Here is a 6,073-nt window from a genome sequence, read left to right as displayed (position 1 = left end):
TCTTTAGATTCTTGGGTGGAGGGGACTAATGAGATTATTAGAGCTAATGCAACTGCACATTTGATTGAAATTAGCTTGTTTTGTTGGGGGTTAAAAAGAAAAGTAATGCCCAACAGCAAAATTAAGCAATTTTAAAAGAGAACCAAACTGAGAGATGTGTTGCCTCAAGCCGTTAACTTGGTTGGTTGTTAATTTTTTTGGATTGAATTGGTGGCAAAGTTATAGTATTTGGTCCGCTTCATGAAAAATTTTAAAATACAATCGTTGTATGTACAATGGTTATATTATGACCATTAATTACAACGAATCTTATGTAAATCTTGTCATGATCAATGATCAGAGTATATCCGTTATATATATAATATATTGAATTTACGTTGAACAAAGAGAAATGAGAGAGAGGAAAGTACTACAATGAGAATAGTTTAAAAGAAAAATAAAACGGAAAAGTGATAAGATGAAATAGATATTAATTTAATATATTATTTAATTATTTAAAATAACACATTATTTTATATTTTTACGCTTCATACATCTAATTAGAAAATAGGTTATAGTATCAAAAATTAAAAATTTAGATGTGATGATCAAACTTTTTTACAAAGGTTATGGAAGAAAATGTGTATTCAGCAAATTAACATACTACCATAAAAGATTTGCAATACAATATAAAATATTTTAGTCCATTCAAAATTCTATTCTTTATTTTTGTATAATGAAGATTTTATATTCTTCTTCTTCGATAGTAATATATGTATTGCAATTATTAATTTTAAAGGGTATAAATACTTTTCCTTAGTAGCATTTACAAGGTTAGAGCAAAATTGTTTTGAGTTATAAAGCAATTTGGCAAAAAAACAATTTCTTTTTCTTATGAAAAAAACAAAAAGCAATTTGACATAAAACCGGAGTTCTATCTAAACTATTTCTAATATTCCAGGGAGGAGTTAGACATCAATTCATAACATTGTTTCAAAAACTTATTGGAAACCAAGAAAATAGAGCTTGGCAGAATGTGGCACAGTAACCATTCTATCAAGCAATGATGAGGCTAGTCAGGCTAGCCATCCCAAACCCAATATCCAGGCATTATAGGTAGCAGACTAGCGAGGGTGTAACTTAACTCAGTAATAGAGACGTCATTTATAGATTGTTGTGGCAATTCCAGTTTAGATTCCTTCAATTGAGATGCACCAAAATCTTCCATAGCCAAATTTGATCCTTGATTTCCTCTGGAGATGAAAAATGCTGGCTGCAATGGTGATGGGGAGGTTATAGTATAGCTACTAAGCATCATAACAATCTCTGACATTGAAGGTCTATCAACAACAGCTTCCTGCACACATAACAACCCAATATGGATGCACTTTAAGACTTTATGTTTAGACCACTGATCACCCATTGTTGGATCCGGCAACTCCAGAGCTGTTCCGATGGTCCAATGTTCCCATGCCTGTGGGAAAATGAAGATCATATCAAGAAATCACTCGACCTAAAAATTCAAGCTTATTGGTAAGAAACTAATATTATAACTTCAAGACAACCCTGCATGCGGATGCCCATTGGATTTCAAGCATGAAAAAAACACACATTCAAAATAATTTTATATGTCTGACAGATCCAATATGAATTCAGAGTTTGATTGCGAGTTTTGCATTGTATGCGGGAGAACAATTCAATGACATACATAACTTTGCAGGTTGCTGAAATTGTGACAACCTGAGTTTTTTGGCCCTGTCACAATCTCCAGAACTAAAATACCAAAGCTATAGACATCGGATTTTGTTGAAAATAGACCCTTTTTAGCATACTCCGGTGCCATATAGCCACTTGATGCCATTAAGAACAAAATGTGTCCGTTTTGAACATAGAATTTATCCATTCAAGTAACTCTCAGAAGTTGAAGACTTACTAAGTTCCAGCAATTGGATTTGTATCTCCTTGTGTTTGGCTTCCAGAAAAAAGTTTCGCCAACCCAAAATCAGATATTTTGGGATTCATGTGCTCATCTAAAAGAATATTGCTGGACTTCAAATCACGGTGAATAATCCTGAGCTGAGAATCTTCATGGAGGTAAAGCAGTCCTCGAGCTATTCCAACTATAATTTTGTACCTTCCTTCCCATTGCAGGCTAAATCTTCTAGCCTGATCTGTCTCATCCACAATTTAAAACATCATTAACAGAATAACATTGCTGAATAGCAAAGACATTTCAGTACATAGATTTTTTTTCCCATCAAAATAAAAAGAAGAATCTGACAAGAAGTAATATTATCGTTATACTCATTTGTAGTACCAAATAAAATCTTATCCAAGCTCCCATTGGGCAGGTACTCGTAAACGAGTAGCTTCTCTCGTTCCTCCAGGCAGAATCCCAACAGTCTGACGAGGTTCCTGTGCAACAGTTTAGAAACCAAAATTACTTCTGATTTAAGTTCTTCCAAACCCTGTCCAGAGCTTTTTGATAGCCTCTTTACTGCTATTTCTCGTCCACCATCTAGTTTCCCCTAAAAGTGTATAGCTTATCATCAAATAAAATGTAAGGAAATATTTAGCATAAATTGAATACAATTCAGAATCTACCTTGTAAACTGGACCAAAACCACCTTGTCCAAGCTTATGTGCATCAGAAAAATTTCTTGTGGCTACTCTAAGTTTGTTGAGTCCAATCAAAAGCGATTCCATGCTGCTACTACCATCTTCATTAACGTAATCTAAATGAAAATTAGATATGAAAACATTGTTTAGTCTCCTTTATTGGGAAGGATATATCTGAAAAATTAGTATGTTGATTTTCCACCACCTTCATTGATTGTCAATACCATAGGAGGATAGTAATAGAATATATTTACAATCTCATACTTCTAAAATCATGGCGGTTCAGAATTACGAACTAAATTACCGGCTCTTTGTCTCTTGTCCTTTTTCCAAAAGAAGCAACCACAGTGGATGAGAATCAGTGACAAAACAACAGCTACAACTGCCACCAATATAACAATGGTTTTGGAACTCTTTTCTACATAAACAGGACAAATTTATACGTATAGCATATCAGTTCATGCCAAGGTTTTAGTTACTAATTAATAAAATTAAAAGAATTGGCCAAAATTGAAATGTATCCAAAGGGATAGATTTCTTCTCTCATTTGGTTCATAAAGATTGATGTAGAAGAAATTAAAAGGCAGAAAATTTACAATCATGACTAGTTGAATGTTCGGTCGTGGTAGTTGAATTCAGTTGGAAGATAGGAGGAGATGGAGGAGGAGGTGCTTCTGGTGATGTCAACTGAAAGAATGAATATGTTTCATACCGAAAATTGCAACTTAGGGGGAAAATTCGACCCACTATTTTATTATTAATTCTTAACTGTGGAATATAGCTTAAAATACTTTGAAGGCAATTCAAACAGTCATTTCCTGTAATGTCTTTAGTGCACTGCAACATAGCATATATACTGAGAGAATCCATGTAACGGGTGCTACCAAAAGCTAGTCTGGAAGAATCAGCTGCAGCACTAGGTGAGAGATTTGCAAGCGAATTTCCCAACTGACTATTGAAAAGTGTGGGATCAGTTGCATTCTGCAGATTAAACATATAAAACCTTGGAATGTCAAGTAGAGAAAAATCGCCTGTCCGAGTACTGTAACGAACAATTCTCATTATATATGGAAGCTTCCTTCCCATTAGGACACTGCTGCCTGATTTCTGTAACTGCAGTGCTTGCACAAGTTTGGCAAACGCCCTTGGAAACATAACCCTGCAATGTACAAGGCCATAAACCACATCAGGGACCTGGCCTGTGGTGGTGATATAGTAGCCTGTTAGAGTAGCATTGGCAGATAGTGAAGAAAGGGTTAAGTCTAGGTTCTGCTGATAAGTACTTCCAGAAGTGTAATTTATAGCAGTATCACAGTTGAAAAACGTATCATCCTGGGCTTTAATAAAGCATGAAAAAATGAAGAAAACAAGATAAGGAGTAAAAGAGACTGCAAATTAAATGGAAAAGGAAGAATGAGGATTATATTCTGCTTTTTTGACAGACTAATCTTTCAACATTTTAAAGCTTAAATATTAAAAATTGTGTAGAGAAAGCTATAAACAGATTACATTGGTTCAGAGAGTCTAACCTTAAACATGAAAATTGTACACATCACGATGCACCAAAATGATTCAGAATATAAATATCCACTTCTAGCAAGCCTTCTACCAGTCAAAAGAGAAGAATAACAGGGAAGAAATTATCATCGCCTGTCTTCGTCACAAAAACTCTTGTTTATTTTATATCCTTTTGTTTCTTTGAAAGTGCACATAATTCCAAGCATAAAATCCAGTGGACTTGAACCAATTTTGAATCCAAAACCCAATTCCCAGATGACTTGCTCATAGAATAAAAAATATAAATATCTCTGTCAACAATAAAATAAGATACTCTCAAGCAATATCCAAGTTCACTAACCAGCCAAATCATTATCAGACCAATGACTTGGTTTTCTTACTAAACTATGATCTTCAACCTGAGATTGTTAGTCATGCCGGCCAATTTAAAAAAGGGAAATTACAGGACAGCTGTTTACTTATTTTTAATATTCTTTTGACAATCTTGTTATTGGTAATGTGGCTTATAGTGACCCAATGTGGGAAAGGAAAATCTATTGAGCATGTCAATATCAGCCACCCTGGAAGAAGAAAAAGTGAGGGAACTATTAGCTTTGCTTTCTATGAGGCCTCGTGGGCTCATAATTTCTTCAGTGGGTAGTTTTAGCATATGAATACAAATATCAGTTTAAATTGCATGCAGTGAGTTTCTGAAACCGTACAACTGATAACTTATGCTATACATTTTTCATCAGCTCTAGAATTTTGTGAACACAATAGAGTTTCATCTGTCTGGTTGCAGTTTAAATTCTTAGCCTAAGCTATTCTGTGCAGTGGATTTTCAAGAACTGGAATAAATTCAAGACTTCCCTTTATCTTTCTGTAACATTTTTCCTCTTCCACAACTGATCTTAAATTAACAAAACTGCTTTTCAAACAACTCAAAATGTATATATGCAATTAACACCACCTAAAGTTCAATTAAAAAACGAGAATGGAGTATGAGAACCTGGAGAGAGGAGCCTTGGATTTATTTAAAACTAAAGGAGTTGAAGCAAAATAAATTTTAGATTAATGGGTTAGGTTTTTATTTTTTATTTTTTTCTGGATTATACTTTTTTTTTAATATTTTTATACTTACAATAACCAATGTACCCCTGTTTTTTTTTTTTTAAATTCCAGGCCCCAATGCCCCGTTGCCCTAATTGCATCCGTCCCTGCTCATGGGCTTCACTAGTAAATCAAGCATAATAAAAATAAAAATAAAAATAAAAAGAAATTTCCATGGAAACGTGCAATAGACCCCAAAACAAGTTTAATTACGTAGAATATTGATTTTCTATTAAAACTCTTAAATTGGACTCTAACTGAAACTTAAATTCAAGACTTTACATTGCTAATGACGACTCCAAAAAATTATTTAATTTTATTATCCTCATAAGGATTGCTTAAATAGATTATTGTATAGAATGAGACCCTCACGGTATTATCTTATAGTGGATTAAAAATATTTCAATAATTTATTCTCTTAAAAGAAATTACTGTGAGATTACGATTCAATAATCTAATTGTAATTTAACCGAAAAAAGCTGATACTGAGTTAAAATCCTTGTTGGATTGGAATTGTTACACAAATCATATGCTATTAGGACTCTTAATCCATCAGTGATCGGGACTCCTAGAGATCTCTATATAATCTTGTAAATAATACAATACACATGGAATTTTAAGTTTCTGATACAACAATGGATTTCAAGCATTATTGCCTTGTTATCACTCTCCTCTCACTCTTTCTCATACAAACCTTATTTCTTGAAACCTTATTACGAGCAGAGAGCAAAGTAGTGATAAAAGTCGACAAGATCAAAAAGGCCTTATGGAATGCAGATTTCAAGATCATGTCACTTATGATGGACAATAATCTACGCTTGATTGCAGCTGAAGACCACATCAAAAATAAGAGAGTCACACTATATAA

At 33.7% G+C, this 6,073-nt stretch overlaps 1 pseudogene; it reads right to left on the bottom strand.

Annotated features, from left to right (window-relative positions):
• Window positions 1-1,060: 1,060 nt before the first annotated feature.
• On the bottom strand, window positions 1,061-4,738 carry LOC110661510 (cysteine-rich receptor-like protein kinase 10; annotated as a pseudogene).
• Window positions 4,739-6,073: the final 1,335 nt, after the last annotated feature.

Source organism: Hevea brasiliensis, chromosome 7 (genome assembly GCF_030052815.1).
Source record: "Hevea brasiliensis isolate MT/VB/25A 57/8 chromosome 7, ASM3005281v1, whole genome shotgun sequence".
In the NCBI taxonomy this organism is placed as follows: domain Eukaryota; kingdom Viridiplantae; phylum Streptophyta; class Magnoliopsida; order Malpighiales; family Euphorbiaceae; genus Hevea; species Hevea brasiliensis.
This window is presented reverse-complemented; position numbering and strand designations above follow the sequence as displayed.